Raw genomic sequence first — 25,100 nt, forward strand, 5'->3', positions numbered from 1 at the left:
AGCTCAGTTTTAGTAAGTTTTCCAACTTTTGCCAAGAGGGAACTTTAGATATTGGTCCCTAGATTATGTTCACTGTGTTTCATGCGGTCAGTCAAACTTCCTAGGAAGAGATCGATTTTAAGTGTTTTTCAAAAAATTCAAAATGGCGGAAAATTTGTTCCTCATGAGGAGAGGCATCTCTGTGCAAAGTTTCACGTCTCTTTACGACATACGGGGCATGCGATATGCCCATTCAAAGTTTGCAATTTCAATCGGTTGCTATAGCGCCCCCTTTGGCCAAATGATGTAATATTGCTTCATTCGCATCCTCCCATGACCCTCTACCACTATGCCAATTTTCACATGGATTGACCAAGTCAGTGAGGAGAAAAACGTGGAACAGACACACACACACAGACACAGACAGAGTTTTCGTCATTATATAGTAAGATATAGTAAGATATTTAATCAATATTCATATTATTGCTATTTGACTAGTCATCAGTTACTTGAATGCACTGTCATCCATCATTGCTACTTCTGACAGCTGTCAATCATCTGTCAATCTTTCATCTGTTTGCTGACGGAGGATTGCGGGTCAGAATAGCCGGAAAAGCACGCTGACTTGCAAACTGTAAAATCAGACCAGATGTTGTAGGAGATCCTGATATTGTTGGCATACTGCATTTGACATACTATGTATTGGGACAAACTAAATCTTATTCTGGCATACTATACTGTGTAGTATGGTAGTATGGAACGCACAGTGGCTGTTTTGACAAAGTGAACAATATAGCAGCTGGCTGGTAAAAACAATGCCATCTTACAGTTAAACAATAGGGTAAAATATGTCTCTGAAAATATTTTAGGGGAAAAATAGGCAACACAGTAACAGAATCTTGGTTTGTATTTGATCAGCGCTGCTCAGTTTTGCAATTTGATCTGAGTTTGAGCGTGAGAGAGGGAGAGAGAAGGTGGGCTCTCTCCCTCAATCCTCCTTTATAGTATTTGTGTCCATGGCAGCAGGCATAGGAAAGTGTGGAAGTACAATGTGTAGTTTGAGCAACAGTGAGAGCCAGTGAGAGATAAGCAGGGAGATCTAGGTTGTGGTATGATGGAGAGAAGTTTACCATAGTTCATTTACCCACAAAGTCCCACCAATCTGGCTGAAATTCAGCAAAATATTCCTTTAAAGGGGGGTATGCAGTATTCAGGGGTATGTTTCCATGGGCCCAGGTTGGTCTGGTTTTAATCGTGCTGAGCCTCTCCAAGCCATGACCACATGCATCTTGTTTGGCTCAACATGTGTGAGTGCACTGGTGACTGGAAAGACATCTAAAAGTCTTTCTGTATTCCGCTGAATCTCTTTAGTTTGAGATTTAACTGAAGTTCAACATACTGTCCGCAGTCTCATGTACTGACCTGATGTTACTGTTGGCTATCAGCTGTGTTGGAGTTGTGTTTTATTCCAGCTCACTGAACATTTCCCGCTGCTTCACCTTAAAGGCTTTCCATTGGCAAACCAGCAGTAGGCCTTTACTGTGAAGCAGCCAAAGGAAATGTAGTGTATTTATCACAGAGTGAGTGGAGCTTTGTTAGCTGTGCTACTTCAGATGTTAGATGTTGAGCATTGAAGAGGCTGTATTTTCTGCACATCAGCACACCTCTGACATGTCAGTTCGGTAAAAAGCATCACCTTGCTGTGATTTATAGTGACAAAACACACTTTGCCAGCATGGCTTGAGTGGTTGCAGTTGTTCATGGCTCAGCTTGGGTCCAATTGTAAAGTTGCCACAGGACACAAGGTTCCAGCCCTGTTAGATTACAGACCCCTGCAGGCAATGGATTTATGCTGAGAACTGGTCACCCCCACTGCATTGGATTTATACAGCCTAGTCACCAGAAGAAAATGTTGGCAATGTACATTTCTGCAAACCACAAATATGTACAATAAAACTGGTTGTGATTTAGCGAGTCATTGCTGTGTTTCAGGCAACTTTTTAGGCACCAAAAATGGATGTTTTTTAGTGACCTATCACTATTTTTCAAGTGACTTGTTAGGCACATTGCTGCTTTTCCAGTCGGGATAATGGCCTAAAAAGCAGTTGTTTTTTCATAGAGACAAAGCTGCTTTTTCAGCTGGGATTGTGTCCCTAAATGGGTTATTTTAAACCAAAACATGGTCTTTCCTAAACATAACCAAATGACTTTTGTGCCTTCATATTAACAAGGTAAAGCAATTCTTACCAGAGTGTCTTGATTGGGAATAAAATGACAGCATTTGCACTTTTTCAGGAGCTCCAGTTATGTTGCTTTCTCTGATTCATACAAGTCTTGAATGAATGTCGTGGTCTCCATGACAGTGAGGCACATGATTGGTCACAACATGCCAACCCGGGGACGTCCCTTAGACCCAAGTCTTCCATAATGTTGACTGGTCTGTGGTCAGTTTCTACCCATTTAGCAAGCACTGTAGTTAACATCTTCGACTTAGTTTAATGGACAGGTCTGTAGTGATTTACACACTTCAGAATAGTACTTTGCTGGCTTTGGCAATGTGGTTGCCCACTGACATCAGACTGATTAGCTGCATCTGTACGCTCAGTCCGTAGGTGGTAGCTTAAACTCTAAGTAATTTGGTAATTTTTCAATTCAGTTTGACACAAGTTCCATATTATTTTTGACTTGTAAACTGAGATGTCTAGGAGGGCTGCAGTCAGCAGCAGCGAAACATTGCAATGCAATCAATGTATGTCCACTAAAAGCGCTCATTTTGCCACAAACTGGCTCAGATTATCTTACTATCTTATCTTACTATATATAATGACGAAAACTGTCTGTGGGTCTGTTCCACGTTTTTCTCCTCACTGACTTGGTCAATCCATGTGAAATTTGCCACAGTGGTAGAGGGTCATGGGAGGATGCGAATGAAGCAATATTACATCAATTGGCCAAAGGTGGGGGCGCTATAGCAACCGATTGAAATTGCAAACTTTGAATCGAAACACTTAAAATCGATCTCTTCCTAGGAAGTTTGACCAATCTACATGAAACTCGGTGAACTTAAGCTAGGGACCTATATCTAAAGTTCCCTCTTGGCAAAAGTTGGAAAACTTACTAAAACTGAGCTTCTATAAGGCAATGAATATTGCGGAGGGCGTGGCTCATCACATAAAGGTGTATAACATCTCAAGGGTTTCACCAATCACCACGCAACTTTGTAGGCATATGACCACACATAATCTGAGGGGACCCCTCCATTATTGACCCCATCAAACAAAATGGGGGTGCTAGAGAGCTAATTTCTTATCTAGGCCTAACCGCCATATTGATTTTTACTAAACTTGGTAGATATGTAGAACAGGACGCCTCAAGGTGACTGGAGAAATTTAACTCTAATTGGAAACTGGGTGGAGCTATAACAACAGAAAAATGGCTAAAATGCATCAGATCGCTGTGGCTGCAATCGTACTATCAAATTCACAAAAACTCTGTCTGAATACATTGCTCTTCTTAATGGGTTCAGTTGACTATTTAATCTGCAATTTCCTATGACCTGTATCCCAAACACACACCATGTGTAACTGTACGTGGGTAACTGTGCACTCAATGGGTATGGACTAGTAAACAGTAGGGTTGGGTCGGTATGAGAAAAAAAAAACGGTCCGGTTTTTGTGAAAAACCGCATCAACCGGATTTTCGCCACTTGGGGGCACAATAGACTCATTTAAAATAAAAAACTACCATAGGACAACAGAGTGACAGTAACACGTTGTTTCTTTTATTCCTTACAAATAAATTTTGCAGCTTACTCAATCAGTGCAAACAAGGGTTGCCTCCTTCGTCTGGCTCAAAGCCAAAGTGTTGCCATAGTGGCGCATTCTTTGATTTCTTCTAGACTAAATTGTCCGCCATTATCGACTCCCCAGGCTACAGTAGAAGCCTCGGTGCATGCGCACTCGCACCCCCTAGCTCAGTCCCCGCCCCACCCCCCTCTCTCTCCTGCTCGCTGTGCGCTTGGCGAAGAGGCAGACACAGGTGCTCACAGACTCGAGCGTACTATAAGCGGAGTCGAGCGCACTTCCGCGTTGTAGTTTCCTGTAAAAATGTCCGTGAAAAATCCCCATGATGTGAAAAATACATGCCGAGCAGTCTTGTGTGACACTGGTGCACTGAGCAGAGTCCGCGCGGTCGTGCTTTGAGCGCACAGGGCTTGCAGACGTCCGCTTTTACCGGGCGGACCTCCGCGGAGTCCGCTCTGCCTACGTTCCGCCCGAGTATGCGGTCCGGTCAGTCTCAAAAAAAAAAACCCGGTCCAAGACGGAGTACCGAACCGAATTGGTATTACTGAGAACCGACCCAACCCTAGTAAACAGTCATTTTATTGTGTATAGAGTCAGCACATGTTCACATCTAACTAATTCAGAGTTGATTTCAACCAAACTAGAGTTGGTAATTATTGGAAAAATGGAAAGACGACCCAAGATGGCTTTTGTGAGTTTTATTTTGTTTTTGTGGACTTTGAATGAAGTGTGTTTTATGGTGATAAAATTATTGTTTATTTAAAAGGGGTCTGGTGGGTTCGGCGATGGCGATATCGAGGCTGTTTCTCGTTAAACAAAAAGGATCTTGCTCTTTAACAAAAAGGTCTCTATCGCAATCCTTTCCATAAGGTTGTCAGACACTTATAACACCAATGGCAAAAACAAGTAATTTCATTGGATGTAAATGACTATGCACAATTGCCCCAAGTGGTCATATTGCAGCCTGTTTCGCTGCTGCCAGCTGCAGCGATCTCACTCAATACCAGACCAATTTCAAAAACTGTTGTTGCCATTAGTCACTTGGACACAAAGAATATAGGGTCCAGGTTGAAAAATACCAAAGGTACCCTTTAAACATACACTTCTGTTACTCCAAGTCTAGCAGTTTATCACTGTATGTTCAAGATGTGTTTAACCTAGCCTATCACAAAGACTTCACAAAAGGTTCTGTGGAAAAAGTGTATATACTGACTGAAATGTGAATATTTAGTGAATATATTTAGTTTTCTTATTAAAGTCAATAAGACATATGCAGTACATATATGGGTAGATAAGCATGCCACCGACCTAACGCCTGCTGTATAGTGAAAGCAGCACAGAAGTAGCTTCTGTCTGATACACACTCACTGTAGTTATATGCACAAGTCTGAACAAAATAGGCTTAAGGTCTAAAAGGATGCCTTGGGTTTTCTTTAAACCAGATACTGGAGTGTTTAGATATTTCACTGTCATACACAGCTTTTATTAATGACTGAGTTTTCTTTTCATCAACTTAACAACATAATTGATAATTACTGATTATTACTATTAAGGATCAGTAAGTGGTACCAGCCCGGGACATCTGTATGTCACCTGATTATGAACTTTTGTCCTCCTTCTTTCCCTGAGCCGCCAAGCTCAGTGCAGCAAATTACTCACTTCTCATTCAGAATGAATGGAGGCAGAATTAGTCACTTAGTGGATTGGCAGGGCTTCAGTCTAAAGCACTGTGAGCTCGCAAATACTGATGAATGAGCCATTTGCTTGCACACTGCTCACAAGGGTTTGTTTGCACCACAGTTGATTTGCATTAATTTATTACCGAGGATGAATACTCCAACTTAAAGGGCCGTGCTGGTTGGTTTGTATGTTTTACTGACAAACTGTGCAGATGTCACATTAATGTCAACCATTTTCAAGAGTGATTTCTAAAGTTTTTTGACTACGTCATGTTTTTGCTGAGTAATGATGCAGAAATAACTGTTTTTAAAGTTGCCATTGATTAACTGAAAAATGCTCTATCTGTCAAACAACTGGTTTCAGCAGATTGAGTTAAAAAATAAATATGTAGACTTGCTTTTAAGTCATTGGAAGATGGTTTTCATTTGTCCAGAAATGCTCATAAAATAATGCCTCCCATGAAGCAAGAAAATTGTCTAAGCTGTCAACCTGTCATTATTTGGCTAAAATATTCAGAACCACCACAAATATACTGTATCACATATACTTTGCGGTTCAGATCCAGTCTGCTTGCTGTGTAATCTTTACCTGTGCAGGATGACTTGTCAGCGCTGCAGTGGACTGCTTGTGTTCGTGGCCGAGAAAGAAAGAACCGGCTGCTCTGCTCTCTTTGCCTATGGGAGGAAAAAGCAGGATGGATGTGATTTTTGATGTAAATGTGAGACCCACAAAGGGGGAGAGGTGGAGCATTGATATTCAGCCTGAGGTCCGGCAGAGCCCCGTTCTCCACACCTTGACGTTGACCTTATGACCTCGCAGTGAAAATCATTTGGCAGCTCCTCTGCCCTCTAGCAGTATGCACACACGTAGAAACACACACACACACACACACACACACACACACACACACACCAATGGTTGAACTACAACTGAATCTGTATCCCCAAAGTAGCCACTCTCCAACTTTCTGCTGCTGTGATTTCCATACAGTATCAAGGACTGTAGAAACAGCCAGAGGAAGCCTCACAGCATGAAGTTTCATTTATTGTTATGACATTTATCAAAGAGCCAAACACACCTACAATACCAGAAATGTAGAAAAACGTACACGTGACAAGACAGCTGTACTATCTGCTCCAAATTAGACCAATTCCCTCAGCTATTTTAGTTTAACCTCATAGTTGTCATAACTACCATCATATTTATTTATAAAGGACATATTATTTTAAATTGTATATACTTTATTAATCCCCCTGAGGGGAAATTCAATTTTTTCACTCTTTTTGTCATTAACACACAGGTCCAAAAGACACACACATGCACAAACAGGACCTATACATGCACAAAGTGGAGAGATGTCAGAGCGGTTGGAGGGTTCGATGCCTTGCTCAAGGGCACAGACAAACCTTTGTGTTAAAGGAGGTGAACTGGCCCCTCTCCACCCACCAGTCCACACTCCATATTTGGTCCGGACGGGGACTCGAACATGCGACCCTCCAGTTCCCAACCCCAGTCCCTATGGACTGAGCTACTGCCACCTACAGTCTGCAATATAATCTACACAACACATCCCTGTCCCTACCCCCACCAGAACAACGTCATTTGAGTTTATAGACTTGAATAACAGCCAGAGAAGTGTTTTTGCAAAACACTGTGATGTCACTGTGAAATTTTGTTAATATTAGCTTATGAATTCTTGAGATATGGCCGAAAACATGTTTAGTGAGGTCATAGTGACCTTGACCTTAAACCTTCGACCACCAAAGTCTAATCAGTTCATTCTTGACTCCAAATGGACACTTGTGTCAAATTTGAGGAAATTCCCTGAGCGTGTTTTGAGATATTGTCTTAATTAGAATGAGATGGATGCAAAGTCACAGTGACCTTGACTTTTGATCACACAGATTCTGTTGAATATAAATGTCATCAATTTATATCATTATATTAGCCACTTGTGTGAAATTTTGTCATAAATTCTTGAGTTATGGCCAAAAACATGTTTAGTGAGGTCAAAGTGACAGTGACCTTTGACCACCAAAATCTTATCAGTTCATCGTTGAGTCCAAGTGGACCTTTGTGCCAGTAATGAAATGTAATGAATATAATGAAATTCCCTCCAGGCATTCCTAAGAAATCGCATTCACTAGAATGAGACAAACGTGAGGTCACAGTGACCTTGACCTTTGGCTGCCAAAATCTAATCAGTACATCTTTGACCCCAAGTAGACATGTGAGCCACATTTAAGGAAATTCCCTCAAGGAGATCTTGAGATATCCCATGAACGATAATGGAAAAGATGGCCAGAAGGACGGAATATCGCCAAATCCAGCCCTCCAACAAATATATTTGCCCTCCTGACAAAGCTTTTCCCTTTTATAGTTTGCATGTAAACTTTTATTTCTTTCATAAATCTATCATTCAGAGCTTGTGTAAATCCCAACAAACATGACCATGTAACATTTAATGGTAATCAATGATTTGTATCTCACACACAAACAGGTGTCAGTCTATTAGGCATGAAGCCATATTTGAAGCAGGTCACTAATGAGCATGGATAACCAATCAATTCATCTGTAGTCTCATAGCCCAACAAAGAACATACATTTGCATATATGAGTCATTTTCTGCCAAATGAGTATTAACATAAGCTGCTGCAACTCTGTGAGTCCAAACCAATGACTACAGTTGGTTAGGGTGACAGCTCCCTAAAAGTGAAGCCTAAATATCTCTGATACCCCCTGGTGGCTTGCTGCAGAATATGCCATAAACCCCGCCCCCTCCATTTCAGTGGATGGGATATGGACCAAACTAAAAAAATCAAAGTACAATCAAATATCAGAGACGGTTTCTGTCATTTAAAGCCTGGTATACACTGTGCAATTCTGGGCTGTCCCAGACAAAAGATGACCACTGTGAAAGAAACTTGGCGATATCTTTTGTCGTGGCTCTAAAACGGTGGTCCTATGTCACACAGTGAGAGAGGTGCAAGGACGGCCGTTGTCATGGTCTTGTTATCAAAGATAAAATTCTGACAGTGTTAGATATTTGGGAAGATCATCTCACAGTGTGACTGCTGTTACAACATATGTCTACTAACCAACCAGTAAAAATGCAGCGTAAGATGACACACTGATCAGCACAATGCTGGTGCTAAACCCAAACAAACAGACAGACAGCAGCTTGTCATAGAGACAAAATGAGCCAGAAAAACTGTGTGGGATTCCAGCAAAGAAGAAAACCTTGTGGAGTTGTGGCAGCAGAAGCCTTGCCTATATGATAGGTAGATCTTATCACGCTGATGTATGACCAAGTGTTGGTTTTTCTGCTAATTTTGGTTTTAATTAGTTTTTTGATGCTAGCAAAAGGGGGTGTGACATCATAATTGACAGTAGTATGTGTCAATCAGTGTGCTTGTGTCGCAATCAATGTCTACCTTTGGTTGGGTTGGATGCGAGTATTGGCAGGAACCATGGATGTATAAAGAGAACTGGATACCTCATTGTAGGCAGGGCCTGTTCATTCCTATGAAAGTTGCTCAGTGGTGCATGAAGCCAAAAATGTTCAACTTCTGGGGTATACAATTACTTGGATCTTCTGTATTGTTGGGCTTCAGGTTTGCAGCAGCCCAGCAGCTAACTTCTGAATTAGCCCTCTGCAAACTGGAATGAGGATAAAATGATTTCACCAGGGGGCTCTTCTAGATTATCAGATCAAATGGATCCAATCCCAAAAGTAAATGGAATCATTTTGTGGGGGGCTGTGACGCTTGAAAAAAAAAAAAGGTATCCTCTGATTTACAGATGTCTTTTATGGTCCAAACTGACTAAAGGCCAAATTACAGATGCCCTAAAAAAAACCCTAAAACAGTTTTAGAAATCAGTTTTATTCTTAAAATAAACAATATACTTAAAAATGAAGTCACCATTGACAACAAGTAGGCCTGCGTTTCCACAGCACCTGAAAAATGCAATCAGCCTGCCAGTGAACAATGCTGAAATACACTGGCCCACAGTTGAACCCAACTGCTGATCTCTGACAGTGTAATTTTTATTTGAATTAGAAATAAATTGACTTCCCAATTGCCATGCTTGTAAAACAAGCTTGAAGGAAATTTACATTTGATTATTTGAGTGTTGTCGACATAAAACATTTGGAATAAAATGTATAACTGCTGCTGAAATGATTTTTAGAATGGCTGAAAGAACAAATTGTTTTCTCTACATTTGACCTATAATTTCAACTTTGAAGCAATGTTTCGATTATAATAAAATTTGAAATCTCCTCAGTGATATGTGAACATTTCATCAAGTATCTCAGTAATCTTTTACAATGCTGTCACATAACTACGTCAGACAGATTCAAAGTGTAAATGTGATGAATTAGCTGTATATTTAAAGTGAAATGTGTGTTAATGTGTGGTCTGGGTCTGGAGACAGCTCCCACACACATACAGCATGCTTCTCTAAACGTCAAACAGGATACCTTATGTGTGTCAGCGACAGGATGACACACAACAATGCACTAACACAATATGTCTGCATGTCTGCATGTCAGACGAGCTGGGAAAATACAGTGCTTTGAGAGAATGGACGTAGCTCTATTGAATTATACATGAAGCAGAAGGAACCAAATCAACTGTGCGAGGCATTGTTGTGGCATGAATAAAAGGTGCATAATTGATACAGGCTCTCTTACATCGTGCATCCCTGCTCGCAAATCTCCATGCGGACTTATGACGCAAAGCAGGTCATGGGATCTGAGGGATACAATGTCACTGATCTAATGATGCACACTGTTAATGCTTTATGTAAATACCCACCGCTAGCTCCACCAGGCTTACATGTATCAATGCAAATTACCACGGGTACAAACGACAGAAAAAGATGGAATTCTCTTTTCTCCTCAAAGTTGTGCTTAATATCAGCAGCAACAACAACCTGAGAAGATATAATAATACTGTATCAACCCTGAGAAATACATATCAGTATCACGTAGGAAAAAAACGTAGGAAAAAAAGCAAGCACTCTCAAAATAAATCCCCTCAAAAGGTGCACGGCCAAAAACAGCGACAAAGGGAAAAATGCCAGCACTCACAAATGTCCTTTTGGTATACCAAAAGCCTTTAAATACATATCAGTAACATGCCATCATAGGAATGTTAACACACTGTTAACGCTGGTAACATGCACACTAATTTTCCAGTATTATTCCAAATATGATATAGGCTTTTTAATTTAATCTTTATACACTTTATTAATCCCCAAGGGGAAATTCAATTTTTTCCGTTGTCAATTACACACAGGTCCGAAAGACACACACATGCACAAACAGGACCTATACATGTACTAAGGTGGAGAGATGTCAGGTTGAGCGGGCTGCCCATGACGGGCGCCCCGAGTGGTTGGGGGGGTTCGGTGCCTTGCTCAAGTTGCTCCAGTCCACGCTCCATATTTGGTACGGATGGGGACTTGAGCAGGCGACCCTCCGGTTCCCAACCCAAGTCCCTATGGACTGAGCTACTGCCGCCCCTATGTAAACAGCGTATTCTGTCAGGATATTCCAAATTAGGCCTTTTTCTGAATGTAGCATTTAAGATTAAGACATGTGGGATATGCTCATATTATTCCAGTTTTAGGAGGATTCTTTGGAAATGTATACAAGGCAAGGAAAGTGTATTTATATAGCAAATTTTAGCAACAAGATGGACAATATAAAAAGGTATACAATAAGGCTGCACAACAATAAAAACAATAATTCCACACATTGTGGATTTATTGGAGTGATTTTGTAGGGGAGTGTATCTGCATTGAAAATAAAAGTAATAAAAGCTGAACAATTGCTTTTTACTCTGAAGACTTTTTGGAGGGGGAGGATTCATATACTCCTATCAATCCAAGCTGAAGTCAACAATGTAGCGTGTCACGATATTAATAATGCATTTTGCTTACCCCAAAAGACAGGGGCTGATTTATGTTTCTCCCCTCCTGTTCCTCACTCATTTTCAGGTTGTGGTGGACTGCAAACAGGGCATGCTTTGGTTGTTTATCAGACAGACTTCTCATTTAGATTAATGGTAGTGTTAATGTACCTTCCCAGCCTTGTGGCTCCAAACTGTAATTGATAGAACTCTGGTTTCTCTCGGCTAACTCAATTAGGTTCAGCCTGACTTGTAGCTGGTAACCGGCTTCTACAGTGGGTTATACCGGGAATACCGATGCATCAAGCAGATGCTTCATTTCTTCTGTGCAGCGAACACAAAACACAGCGCTTTTTACAGTCATTATACAGGAACCCGAGCTTATCTAGACACTTTCTGCTGACTACTGTGGTCTCAGAAAAGCATGTGCTTCACTTTGTCTGTGGAAACTGTCAGCCCAGTGATGGTACTATTTTACAGACCCCAAGAACAGCGCAGGAGTTTGAAGTTAAATTGACATAGTGGCCAAACATGGAATTACAACAACCTGGTCTGTCATGTGATGCCAAGACAACTTCACTATGGACTTAAATTGTGAAAGAGATGTCTGTAAATCAGATTTTCAAATCTCAAATCTCAATTTTGAGCATCACAACCCCTGTGAAATGACTCATATCACTATTGGGATTTGATCCATTTGGTCTGAAAAAATTCTGAAGTCAAGAAGAACCACATAATCTAATATTTTATCCCCATTCAAATTAGCAGAGGGCTAAACTGGAAGTTAGTCATTTATCCACCGTAAAGCTTTAGTGCACTTATGGGCCCCAACAATACAGACGATCTGGGTAATTTTGTACCACACAAATCAAGCTGTTTTGGCTTCATGCGCCACTGAGCAACACTCATAGGAATTAGTGGGGGCCCCACTTCCAACCCTGTATCTAGTTCTCTTTATACATCCATCCATTCTACACACACAGATGCACTTCTCCTAACAAACTCCACCTGACTACGTCACATACACATGTACGTAACCTGTCTTAAACGGGAAGGCTTGGTCAGGAACATAAGTCATGTAAAAATTAAAAATTGTGCAAGTTTTTCTTTTGTATCAAGCAGCAAAAAAAGTTGCAGCATAACATATTGGCCATGAAATGAATCGCTTGTTAAGATAACATATTGCGATTGAGGAGCCAATTTCCTTTAGCATGTTAAAGGTAATTCCCATTATGCGTTAGCTTCAAACTAACAGACTAAGAGCTAGTTATTTGCTTCATGGCTGCAGCGGGACCATACCTATGTTCCCCGGGTCCTGTGTTCCCCCATAATATAGGGACCGGGGAACATAGGACCCTTTTTCCGGAAAAGGGTCCTATGTTCCCCGGGTCCGATGTTCCTCCCAAAATGCGAAAGAAAAATGCACTTACCTCATATTGTCTGCGCCTTTGGGCATTGAATAATGCGACTACATGAGGTAAGTGTATTTTTCTTTCACGTTTCAGGGGGGAACATCAGACTCAGGGAACACAGGACCCTTTTTCAGAAAAGGGGTCCTATCCCCGGTTGCAGAACATAGGGGGGAACATAGGACCCAGGGAATATAGGACCCGGGGAACATAGGGATGACCCCGCTGCAGCAGTTAAGACTCAAAATATGGTTTATTACCAGGTAGGTTTCACTTACAAATCCTATTTTGATGCAAAGAGGCAAAATTGCACAGAGAGCTCCAGCCGTTCAGCTTTTCCCTGTGTTGACAGTCGCTTTATGTTAATGGGAGAATGCACGGCTGTATGTAAACAGAATTATTAGTGGAATAGTCATTTCTTTAGCCATGTAAACAGCTTAGTGGATAATATTGTCTTTTTCGGAATAAGGGCTAAAAACTGAATATTTTGGGCATGTTAACGTAGTCAATAACACGTGTTTTGCAGCTCTGAGCAGGTGTTTGTGTCAAGTTCACTGACAGCTCAGAGGAGGAGCTTTTTGCCTCATGGACAGATGGCTGCCATTAGAGGGGGGAGAAGTCATGTGAGCTTCCTTAACAGCACCATTGAGAACGGGCTGATGATTCTGAAAATTAATAAAATCCAGCTGGTCACTCCAGCCCCCTGACAGTTCGCTGCACCCCAGCCTCTGAACGTACTGCCAAATCCAGTCTAGGTGAAAAATAAATGATTTAACTGTATCAAGACAATGAGGACAGATAGAGACACAAATAGACCATACAGTATCTCCTTATATAACACACAAGGAATCCATCGTTATGCATGCGTTGAATATCATTACATTTACTGCTACACTAATATATCCTCTGTCCTCTTTACAACATCTGTCATTTGCTTCTAGTGGCGTCCTTGTTGCTTATTATAGTTATCTGTATGTATTCATTCACTCCTTTATATATGGATTGGAGGAGAGGGGCTTTTGTATCATCGCCTGTATCAGCTACCAACAGCTGCACACAGCACCCTCCAGTCTCATCCTCACAGTGGATCTGTGGAGTTCGCACACCCTCCAACTCAATGTAGCTTACTAGTGGCTAGCTAGCCAGCTGACAAGAAAAAAATATAGAGATAAAACAATTTGAGAGTTACAAGAAGTGACTTCTCCTCTTTATGGGGGAGGCTAACACCTCCAGCATGGACACATGGATATGTCACACACATCTCCCCCGGCAGCAATGGCGATCTCTACAATAAGCACAGTTTTAAGGTGGACGCCTATGATTAGTGTCACCAATTCAGTATCTGACCAAATGTCTGCCACTCTGTTCCTGAATTATGATGCTGAGTAATGGCTGGAAATGTTTTTGCAGAACACTGTGATGTCACAGTGAGGGTTGACCATGACCTCTTGGATATATGATGTCATCACGTCAGCATTTTATCCTATTAGACATCTGTGTGAAATTTTGTCATGATTAGCATTTCAATTCTTGAGTTATGGCAAAAAACATGTTTTGTGAGGCTGCAGTGACCTTGACCTTTGTAAAGCCATTCTTGAGATATCAGGTTCACAAGAATGAAGTGGACACAAGATCACAGTGACCTTGACCTTTGACCACAAAAATTCTAATCAGTTCATCGCTGACCCCAAGTGGATGTTTGCACCAAATTTGAAAAGAATTTCCTCAAGGCCTTACTGAGATATCACATTTACGAGAATCAGATGGATGCATGGTCGCAGTGACCTTGACCTTAGACCACCAAAATCTAAGCAGTTTGCCCTTGAGTCCAAGGCCACATTTGTGCCAAATTTGAGAAAAAAAATCCCTTTAGTTGTTCTTGAGATATTACATTCGAGAAAATGGGACGGACAGACAGATAGACAGACTGACAACTTGAAAACATAATGGCTAGGATTAGGGTTAGGACTCTAGTGATTTTTCTACCTGGGCCATTTAGGAAGAGTAGATCTCCTCTATCATCTAACTGTTAACACTATACTCATCTTACTCATACATTGAAGACATAGAAGACTTAAGCTAAAACACACCAGCACCACCGTGCAGGACTTGTCGCGCTGCAATGTGTCAACAGACATAATGTTTCTGGTGAAAAGTTCTTCCATGTTTAGCCTACTTTTTTTTTAAGTGCTGCACGATTAATGTCATCGCAATCGCAATCGCAATCGCAATCACGATGTAAGGCTGTGCGATTACATAACCGCACAAAAGGCTGCGATTTGATGTAAATAAATGTTAATGTGTGTGCCTGTGAACGTGACTACCTCTCCTATAGTGTGTGGAGTTTGCTGACATTACGCCCACAAGCTATCCTGGGTGTGTGCAGCACGTATGGTCGGGTGACCACCCGGCGTGCAGCAGTGACCAACATATACGCTGAAGAAGAGCATGAGCACGACCAAGAACAGCTGCGCTGCTGTGTGAGCAGCGTGCTTGACTGTGCTCAGTCTGTTGATGGTCATTTACACACTGTCCATAACAATAACTATGTCAGGTCAGGTCAGTGCTCCGCTAATATAATGTAGGGGAAACACTGAGTCAAGCAAGAAGACTAATGATACCATGTATTTATTATATTGTAATCGCAATCGCAAATCGCAATATTGTCCACCATAATCGCAATCGCACATTTTTATCAAATCGTGCAGCACTACTTTTTTTTTATAATAAAGCTGTTCATACTGTAAACTATCTATGGCAATAGATTAAACAACCCAGCAGTAAAGTAATCAAAGTGATGAACACATTAAGGAATCAATGAATTATAGCTAGCCTAATAATATATATTTTTCCAAAATGTGTCATCCTGTATAATGAGTAGCCCACTTTTACTTTACTTTTACTTTGGTACTTAAAGCACATTTTGATGCTAATACTTTTGTAATTTTAATGTACTCAAGTAAGATTTTGAATGCAGGACTTGTACTTGTAACTAAGTATTTTTTTGTTTTTGCTAATTAAACTGAAGTAAAAGATCAAAAAACTTTTTTCACATATGCATTAGCTTAAAGTCGTGTGTGGACACCCATTCATTAAACCTGTTTTCTCACCTGATGAGCCGATCTCCAGAGCTATGGCTCACCAGGCAATATCTTTGCTGCTATTGCCCTTATAATGACGGGATTGTGGGTGTAAAGCTCCAGATATTTCTCAATCTCATGAACTAGTCTTTCCTCATCCATTCTTCACACACACTCGAGGGATAGCAAAGGAAATTATAAAAGAGTTTTTGGCTCCTCGGGGAAAGCGACAGCTAGAGGTGAGAAGGGGAAAGAAGAAGAAGTGGAGCTGCTACGGGAGCAGAAAAGAACTGCTACAGAAGCCAGGATGGACAAACAGGGAGCAGTTTAAGAAAAAAAAAAAAAAAAAAAAAAAAATCCAGGCGCAGTGAGGCTGGAAATAGGACAGGGGCGTTAAGTGCCACGGGACCGTGCATCCCGGAGTGCCACTGCGGGGTTGTGCATTAGAAATAATAAGGGCGTATATTTTAACACACTCTTCCTTGCCAGTGTGCTGTCACCTATAGAATACAGCAAAGTAGTTATGGGCAAATATTAGTGTATGGATCTTTTTGAACAAATCTGTTCAGTGTCCAGTATGTATTGGGTCAGCCTGTAGAATGTCCGAGTCCTCATGAATGTTCATCCTTTCCCACTCGCTGTAGGGTACTTCTCATGCTGGCTGCTACGGTGAGTGAACGAGAAGTGATTGAATTGGATTCAAGTCAAGACCTCCTTTGGCCTAGGCCAGTGGTGCATTCACACGCTCCTTAGATGGTCATTTTTTCTAATTTTGGTGTGTTCGTAAGCTTTTAGTTGTAATGTGGAAACAACATCAATACTATACAGAAGATATGTTGTATTTTATTACTCAGAGTTTAAACAACCCCAAAACGGACCAAATGAGCCATGAACTTTGATTGGGTGCTAATTTTCCAAATTATCCCAACACCTTATGAATTCAGCACGAAGCTGCAGAAGTAACTGGGATGTCTGCTACCCCCTCAAAGAACAACAGATTATGGTCAGTTACATTTCTGTAACATTATATTGAGCTTAGATGGCCTACCTACATACATGTAGGATGCTGAATCAGTGATTATTATTAATATTTTATCTTTTAATGAAAAGTTATACATTTGGCTGGTAATGGGTTAGAAATAACTTTTTTTTTGGGGGGGGGGGGGGCATTTACTAAAATGAAGTGTCACAAAGAAACTGACACCATATTTTGCAAAAAGTATAGAGACGTGAATGGTTTGATACGTGTACACATATGAACTCAAAGGAAGCAATACTGTGAAATGAATCAGTCTGCCCATCACCCAGCAAATAAGGGAATTCCTCAAAATATCAGCATGTTCCTGTGAACTCACCTAAACACAAAAGAATTGACGTGCTCGACTCACCGTTTGAAAAATCACAGGGTTCCGACCCAAAACTCACAAACTAAATAAATCCAAACACAAATATCATATATATCAGTCTTTTAATAACGCACAGCAGTATCACAAACGGGCGCGTTTCAGCAACGGTGAGGAAAGCCAAGTGCTGAAACGCGTCCGTTTGTGATACTGCTGTGCGTTATTAAAAGACTGATATATATGATATTTGTGAGTACTGACATTTGGATTTATTTAGCCTGTGAACTCACCTACCATAGGCCTCAACACAAGAAAACAGGCAAAAGTGATTTCACTACAAGTAAAGACTCCTCTGTGATATGCTGGCCACCACTGATGTGAAAACAGCTGCTCATTGTAAAATCCACAACATGGAGGTGTAAAGGCACTCTGCAGGCACTCATGGGCTTCCATCTCTCTTTTAAATAAATGTTTTATAACTATGTAAAACAAAGTATTTAGCTGGCAAAAAGGAGAAAACCCGAAACAGACTTCTCCATACCACCAAAAACAATGCATAATCCAACTTCAAATGAAACGGCCATACTATCCATCAAGTGAAGCATAGAGTCCTTGCACACTGCCAGTAAGGCAGGCAGTGTAAATCACCACAACGGTCGAATCATATTGCCTCCAACTTAGAAATGATCACGTTCAGTTGCTCACACAATTCATGTTTATGGTCCAAAAAGTGACGGTACAGCTTATTTTCATCCTGCTGGAACATGCATTATTCCAGCTCCTACGTTTCATAAAAGGGAATTCTCACAGTGCAGAGTATGTAGAATATTAGCTCTCTTTGTAAATACATAATTTCATTATAACAGTGATCTAAAATTAGGGATACATACATTTTATGTGGATGGATTTATGAAGCTGGCCACTTTACACTGGGTTTTGGTCAGGGGCGGAATTTTGATTTCAAAGGTTGGGGGACACAGGCACAAATCCTCAAAGGAGCTTTGGTTTGTCAGATAGCCCCGCCCGAGACAGAACAAAACACGACCATGTTTTTTCGTAATTTTGATACGACAGTTATAACAAAAATACTTTCAAACAACAAAAGTGATGAAACTGATCAATATATTCACCCCACAGGCAATAAAGTGCAGAATAAAATCACCCTGAAGAAGGTGATGGGACTTATGAAAATACTGATACAGTATATTAATACAATGTTAACTCTTTTCAACCCAACTGAGGCCAACATTTTAAAATGTGTCTCCCTCAACAATGTTTAAACTACACACTATAGCCTCTACTATAATAGATACTCTTACCACTTTAAAAGATTTAAAAGAAGTCCTAGGGTCTGCAGTTTCTCCTGTTTATTTATTTATTTAATATATATAACCTTAGTTTTCAGACTGTAAAAGTGCAGTGATCCAATACTGCCTTCTAAAAAATGTGCAGGGGATAGGTCTCCCGTGTCCCCCCCTTAAGTTACGCCCTTGATTCTGTTAAAGAATTAGGTTGAGGGTCTTCAATCCAGTGCAGAGTATTAAAATAAAATCAACCCAGAATGCAAGACTTATTAACTCCACTTCTGGTTCCACTTTTACAAAGTTATGTACAACCATGATGCTTATCATCAGTGTAGACCTAAATGATCACAGAGTTTCCAGAGATAACAAATGCATCAGGCTGGGGAGGTGTGTATTAAGCTAAATGACAAGGCATCTACAATATTTCCATGTAATAGAACTGGGCAGCCATGACATATAGTCTGAACGCTCTGTTTTGTGTCATATCAAGCGCCATAAATCGATTTAATCATATAGCTCAAAGACAGAACAAGTAGAACAATAGGCTACTAAAATATAGACTAGTCTATAAAGTATCCTTCCTGAGACATGTACACAGTCATAGAAAATGTACGGCAAATGCAGGCTCAGAACGGGCTAAATTTCAGTCATTTCCTCCATTGCAGAAGTGTCAAGAAATCCATCTCTATTTCAGTTTGTAATTCGAAATGTAGCCAGTTATTAAACATTATTCTCACACGATTGATCATTCAAAGCTGTTTATATTCACACCTGAATCCACATGATAATACCACATGCAACACTGATACATGACCCGTCAGATTGAGGGTGCCAGCACCGGACTCTGTAAATACATAGCTGAGTTTGGGAGTTGCTCAGCAGCGGTTAGAGAGTAGAGACACTCCTCTCGTGTCCCACCAAACACATCTGCAGAAGCGTGTCGCTGTTTTGCTTACAGTAAATACACCATCATCACGAATGAACATCCGTGGTCAAATCTCTGTGAATCACTAGAAATGCGGCACATAACGTGACCCAAGCTACAGTTAGACAGATGAAACATCGGCGTTAAGATGTGGCTCAGTGTTCAAATCCAGCCGAATGAAAAGGACTACTGCCATCCGTTGTCGTTTTACAATGTCCTCTGTGAGAAGCAGTGAGGACGCAGCTGTGAGCCTTTAACGAACAGCAGGAGCAGAGCTGCTTCTTAAGAGTGGATATATCTCCAGCTTTACTAGACGCAAGGAGTCTCTGGGTGTTCACACATTCGTCGCCAGTGAAAGTTGCTCACCATGCAGCACCACATACAGTTACGCTACACAGCTCGGCTAATTTAAAGGGACTGACATGTTTGCGGATGTGTCGGCTTACTGCACATTCTCATGTGCAGCACAGATAAACCATTGCGTATGCTTGTTGGCTCTGCTACTCAACTCTTACAGTCAAATGAGAAACAAAGCGACTGAGGCTTTTCTTATATGACTACATTAAACACTGACAGGAGGTGGTATTTCGAACAGCACGTTCAAACAACAAATACATGCTTTACACACTCACCTTCTGTGACGGGAGACTTGTGCGCTTGCATTGTGGGAAGTGTAGTTTTGTGTACACGCGGTAGACAGGAAAACACCGCTGTGTCACTTTTATAGAAACTACAAATACCATCGTTGGCGGAAGGCAAACTTTATGTTGCGTTTACGGTGAATAGGAATTATTTTGACAGCTTCGAAGTGGAATATATATTTTTCCAAACGAATTAGATCATGAATAGAATGAAAATAAATATGATAAAGAAAGAAATAAAGAAAGAAAATATTCTATTTACTCAAAACATGGACAAATTATGTCGAAATGCGCAAAAAACAACAACAACAAAAAAACGTGCATACACAAAATACTGGTTGAGCTACAACAATTACAGCTTCAAAACAACAATTTTAAAATCTTCCAAAGAAATCATTACCGAGAAGCATAGTATTTAAAACCATTTTTCAAGTTCAGCTGGAACATATGGTAGGTTTGAGACCACAGATGAGGTTTAAATGCCCCGCAGCCTGATATTATATCTGCTGAATATAGATCTGATCAGAGAGCAGAGATAGCTTTCAGTTTTTTGCAGCAGAACCTTATAAATACTCAACAGTGCAAACGTTTTCAGACACAATGGAGAGTGAGTAAAGAGGCTTTAATGGGGGGAGAGAGAGGTATGCATGCATACAGTATCACCAAAATCAAGCTCAGACAGAATGGTAGATTAAACAATGGTCTGACCTAAGGGCATACTGACCTAGTAATGTTTTGCACTGGAGTCCTGGTAGTTGGAATGAATAGATGAAATATGTGTAAAGGCCTGCCATCATTCAAAAGCATATTGCATAGAATACATACTTGCAGGGGTGTAGATTTTGTGGGAGGGAGGGTACAGGGGACACACCCCCTCAGTACATGTGCATTTGTCCTCTCGAATAAAAATGTGAAATACCAGAGGACTTTTGTTTTGACAACTTTAAAGACATTTGCACCATAAATTGATGCCGGAAAGGTACACATTGATGCATAAGAATTCATCAGAATGCAGGAAATGAAGTGTTTGATGCTAAAAATGTTGTGTGTTTCCATGTGTTTCTTATGCCTCCCGCCCCCCAGAATATTTACATCACCACTGATCACACTTTGTGGATATTCATGGTCCCAGGAGGATGATCAGTAATGCTTTTGGTGAACTTTTGACCATTCATCTAGCACCTCCATTAGGTAAAAAATTAAAACTTGACCATCACTGTTGGTCAGGACAACTGCTATATGAAGTAGAGGATATACACTTTCCTCACATGTATACTTTCCCATGATGCTGCACCACCCCTCCCAACACCATGGAATGAGCAAAACAATCAACAGCTGGCTGCTATGAATGGGTACTGAGTAACTCAGCAATTCATTACAATGAGCCAGACAGGCAGTGATTTGTGGATGTTGAAATAGTGACATCACATAAAATGTGCTCACCAGATTTCTATGGAATTTGAATCAATAGTCCCCAGAGGATGAATCTCAATATTATGTTTCTCCTAGCGCCATCCTTAGGAGAAATTTTAAAGTTGTCCACAAGAAACAGCAAATTTAAAGATTTCCCTGTGACTTCCCTAAAGAAAGACCCCTTGATGTTAACGGGGAGCTAAAGCACAAGCAGCAACCTCTGACGCTAAATAATTAAGCCAACGCAGAAGTACCTAAAACTGTAGTTCCTTGAATGGCCACTTGAGGCTGGCTTCAAGAGTGAGTCAATCCCCATAGACACCCATGTTAAAATGCTCAACTTTACAGCAGAAGTAAACATGCTTACAGTCTAGTAAGAAATACGGTTTTGGTCTCTATAGGTAATTTCCCATTCATGACAATTAGACGGAGGGTGACATTTTTTTGACTCACTCTTGAGTTGCTATTAAGGCTTAAAGTTATGCATAATTAAGGGCATGGCTGCTTTAAGAGACAGGTGGATGCCATCAGTTGACATGTCGCTACCACAATGACAGCGTTGGTGAGGTAAGATAATGGTGTAACCCCAAATTCACAGAGTATAGATTTAGGCATAGCTGTCGCTATTTCACTGTGTTGTAAGTTCATGAAAGTTAATTGTAACATTTGTGTCACCGAAAATTGTCTTCAGCATTTGGATGTACTAAAAGACCCTCTAAGGAGTCAGATATTCAGTGTTTCCAGTATGCTTTGTTACCCAGGCACTCCTGCACAAAGAGTACAAGAGTCCAGACCAGCCTTCACATTAAAGTGGACAAGATTAGCCTGCCTGTTCACCTACAGGTGCAAGTTTCTAATCAGAGTAGACTTGTGTGAAGGTGATTCATCCAGCTATTAACTGGCTTCTTCCTAAAGCCTTCCCCACTGCCTTCTCACTCACACCCTCAGTGGCCTGAACAAAAAGATACTAGATGAGAACACTTAAGTAAATGACAGCTCCCTACTAAATAGTAAATGCTGTTTTAGTTGCTGGAAATTATAAAGGCTGCATGTATACTTTTGCTGCTATGGAAATGTACATTTTAAAGTCTAGACCAACCCATATAAGCCTTCGTGTGTGGACCTGACTTGGCCGCACACAATCTGTAATTTTACATCACTGAAGAGAGGCTATGTGTTTATTTAAAACCCTTAAACAAATTATAATGAGCACAAAACACTCTGACTTTTACTACAGGTGAGTTACTTTATTGTAATTATGCAGAAGCTTACAGCAGTAAAGGAGTATTGTCAGTCAGATGTAATACATGCAATCAAAACAAAATTGATCTCTTTTACCCACGACCGCCTTGGATTCTGAAGAACAATGCTGGGAATAAAAATACAAAAAGCCCAAAAGTCTCTAAAATTGGCAGCAACAACTCACAGTAGCCCTATCTCTCTAAAATCTTGAGTTCTTACACCTTTTTCTCCATCCCTACATGGACATCCTTTATCAAATCTCCTCCTTTACTGTCCCTACATGAATATGTTACATTAGATCATAGGTAAGCATGAGGCTAACACGATGCATACAGTAGCTGCAGATGGCGTGATCACCTTTGTTACCACAAACAAGTGCTACGTGACAAAAACATTGTGTCCTTTCTCCAAAATTCAGTACTTTAGGTCATACCTGTAAGCAACCTTGGCAATGAACTAATGTTTTTCTAAGATTTTGCTCATCTGTTTATCAAACAATCTGTTCTAATTCAGGTACTTCCTAATTTACATGCCCACCTGTGCTTGTCTGGCAGTCTCAATACTTTCCACCAATTCTTTCATTTCCCTGTTCACTCATTAAACTAATACAAATCATATGGTCATGATAAATTTGCTCTTAGTAAAATTAAAATCATCATTATATTTTTTCTTCAACATTGCTTTAATAAAATCATCAGTAGTTCCACTTCTTAATCAAACTTTACTTGATTTAACTTGTTTATTTTGCTGTCATAACACAATCATTGTATAAATCACACACATTTCTACTCATAGAAACGGATTCAATGACTATTACAGAATGACTTACAATATGAATCACACATCTTACTCATATACTGATTCTTATTTTACCACACTCATTTCTTTAGCATTTTAATCTTTTTTTTTTTTTTTAATCTAACCACCATCTCCTCTTCCTGCTGTTCTCCTGTGGCACTTCCTCTTCTCTGCTGGGCCCTCGCTCTGCCTGCGGTGGTGGCAGGTTGAATATTGGGGACATGCAGGTCATGTAATCAATGACCTGTTCTGGTTCTTTCTGTTCCTTCAGTGATAGAATGGGCTTGTTGTGTTTCTTTGTTTCTGTGAGGTTCTTCTGCTGCTTCTGATTTTTGTTCATTTTGTGTTTGTGATTCAACAGTAAGGCCTTTTCCTCTTGTTGAGGCTGCAACACCTCCAAAAATGCCTTCTGCATTTACCATCGAGGTCTGGTTTTTGAGACACTTCGACAAGTTTTTGAGCCTGTTTTTCGCAAGCAAAAAGCACTACCAGTAGTATTATCACAGTTCACCATAGCTGTAAATGTGCCATGCTAACCAAACTAGCAGCCAGCGGTAGGGTTATCTTCCTCTCGTCCAAATCAAGTGGTGCACGATTGCGTCCTAAAACCCGGAAACGATTTAGCATTTTTCCTTGTCTAGAAGTCAGTGGGCTTTTTGAATGGGCTTTTGGTAAGATATTTGAATGTCTGTGGTATACACAAGCTTGAGAGACATTCACATTTTGTTCTACAACACAAAATATGTCAGAAAATACCCCCTTTGTGAATTTTGAAGCCTTTAGGTGTCTAATAAAAGGTGATTGCTAACAAGTGGCTAAATGAGACTACAGAATGTCATCACAGCAAACACAGCTCAGCCTTGTTGTGGAGGTGATTTTAAGTCACTTGGCTGTAGTGTAGTTCATTTTTAGCCTAATGTTAGCTATAGGAATGGGAAAATCCCATTGGCTTTTTGACGGGGGAACCAGAACAACGCTATTTTCTGTTGGCCCTCAAAAAACATCATCCTTGCAACACTATATGGTCACTTACAACTCCAAAAATCCAAGATGGCAATGGCCAAAATGCTTGACTCAAGACCTCATAATGGGAGTCCACAAACCACAGACAACCTCAAGGTGGCTACATCCATTATTTTATACAGTCTATGCTATAGCATTATCACCACCATTCTCGGAACCCATCGGTTGTATTCGGCGTCTGACTTCCAGCAGACGGTGATACAGCCTCTGGGGGCAGACCCCCGACTTTTTGGCATTTTGTTTTGATTTGGGCGGAGGAGGCGAATTTCCATTTCCGACTTCCGTTTATATATAAGTAAATATGCTGAACCATTGCGATGGATTCAGAGTTTGCAGTGACGCCAATTATGTTCCGCCTCGCTTGTTCACCGCACGGATCGTTTAACATGGCAACAACTGCAGCCGGCTCAAACGTGATTGGTCAATATCACGCGGACTACAAACAACCTACAACCGGAAACCAGGGCTCTTCCGCTCTTCTTCCAGAGGCAAGATCTCTGGGGTTTGCCTTCAGACTCTACATTCACTGAATGTAGAGTCTG

At 40.7% G+C, this 25,100-nt stretch overlaps 1 protein-coding gene and 1 pseudogene across 4 annotated transcripts in view; one reads left to right on the plus strand and one right to left on the minus strand.

The window, feature by feature from the left end:
* The window catches only part of fhit (fragile histidine triad diadenosine triphosphatase), a 533,753-nt gene extending 513,636 nt beyond the window's left edge, over nt 1-20,117 (minus strand). For 2 of the 4 annotated variants that reach the window (XM_050039362.1, XM_050039365.1), the window contains exons 1-2: nt 20,074-20,116; nt 6,051-6,136 (exon numbers count right to left, since the gene is read on the minus strand). The gene's annotated coding sequence lies outside the window, so the exon portion shown is untranslated. Of the gene's footprint in view, nt 1-6,050; nt 6,137-20,073 lie in introns of all 4 variants that reach the window. The other 2 variants (XM_050039363.1, XM_050039366.1) reach the window with 2 other exon arrangements.
* LOC126385465 (peptidyl-prolyl cis-trans isomerase-like) overlaps nt 1-25,100 on the plus strand; it is a 109,400-nt pseudogene that overhangs the window by 58,623 nt on the left and 25,677 nt on the right.

This window comes from Epinephelus moara, chromosome 24 (assembly GCF_006386435.1).
Source record: "Epinephelus moara isolate mb chromosome 24, YSFRI_EMoa_1.0, whole genome shotgun sequence".
Lineage (NCBI taxonomy): Eukaryota > Metazoa > Chordata > Actinopteri > Perciformes > Serranidae > Epinephelus > Epinephelus moara.